This window comes from Camellia sinensis, chromosome 9 (assembly GCF_055761805.1).
Source record: "Camellia sinensis isolate YWXY chromosome 9, ASM5576180v1, whole genome shotgun sequence".
NCBI lineage: Eukaryota > Viridiplantae > Streptophyta > Magnoliopsida > Ericales > Theaceae > Camellia > Camellia sinensis.
The window spans coordinates 13,875,161-13,876,860 of NC_138969.1; positions in this window are offsets into that span (position 1 = coordinate 13,875,161).

The window sequence follows — 1,700 nt, forward strand, 5'->3', positions numbered from 1 at the left end:
AAAGTTGTAGAAGCACAACGGAGAGACCGGGAAATAGAGTTAATTCGTGATAAAATTTCCAACGGGAAGGAAGAGAAGGGTTTGAACATTCACTCGGATTAGAGTGTACGCTACCTAGACCGTTTATTTGTTCCTGAATCTTGCAGAGAAGAAGTGCTTTGGGAGTTCCACCACTCACGCCTTACGGTACATCCTGGAGGCAGCAAAATGTATCGTGACCTTAGCCGTCAGTTTTGGTGGAGGGGTATGAAGCGGGATGTCGCATCCTTTGTGTCCAAGTGCCTTACTTGTCAACAAGTGAAGGCTGAACACCAGAGACCAGCGGGTTTGTTACAACCCTTACTGATAGCCGAGTGGAAATGGGAGCACGTTACCATGGATTTCATAGTTGGACTCTGTAACGCCCTCAAAATAATACATAAAACCCAACACTTTAGAAATGCATTGATATAAAAGAAACCAACAATTTCTATTCATCAGAGTAGTTCTTACAACAGTATTACATGTTAACAACAAAAGGAAATGCCCTATGGGCTTACAGCTTTCCAAGTCAACACTTGGTTACACAAAAGAAGAGTACTAACTTTATACAAAATAAGCCCTTAGCTTGATATACATGTAATACAAACAAAATAATCCAAAAGAGTCTTCAACTCTCATCATCATCCAAGCTATATCCTTGGAGGTGGCATACTACCTGTACCTGAAAATAATGTCCCATATAGGGTGAGCCAACGCCCAGTAGAGATATACTAAACACAGTATGAGCAATAACTAAGACATTAGCAGTTGATAAATGTTCAATTTCCATAAATCAATTCATAACCCATTTCCATTTCATGATCACTGTGTTCATGTTTCATTTCATTTTCCATTTCTTATCACTTTCATAATTTACATCAACGGCTCAAAACCTGGCCAACCACTTATATGAGACAGTGACTCATATTAAACGTTTCCCATTTTACAATAGATAAACACACTAGTTGTATTGACATCTCAATAGATAAGCATACAAGTTGTATCCACATTTCAACAGATAAGCATATTAGCTATATCAACACTTCCAAAGATAAGCATATGAGCTGTATCAACACTTTAACTGACAAGCATATGAGCTGTATCAGCGGAGTCCATCCCCTATCTCTTCCCAAACAGCATCCGGTTTAGAGGTCCATCCCCTATCTTTCCCTAAACCGTGGAGTACATCCCCTATCTCCTCTCACACACACAACGTATATACACATAGGTCATATACACAATCAATCAATACATAACGTTAATGTATTCTATCAACCGTCATACTCTATGACATATCCAATTGATTAGTTTTAGTTTTCCTAATCATCATGCATTGTCTACAACAATCAAAACTACCCTCCATCGGTAGCCCAAGCAATTATTTCTAAACAGATAATAAAAGCTCGAGCAGATAAAATATCAATGTTTTCAAAAAGTGAGCGATTAATAAATCCAACTCCACTATTCTACTCTATAATGAGCCAATTTCATTATTTCCAACTCAATTCCATATAACCACAATTTTCCCAAATTAATCATACCAATTAATTTATACAACCATTAGGGTTTTCTACTCCATTTCCCAATATTGACCCAATGGTCTATATATCAACAACCAACAACAATACCATTATTTTGAAACCCACAATACACATTTAGAATCAAAATAACAAAACCCT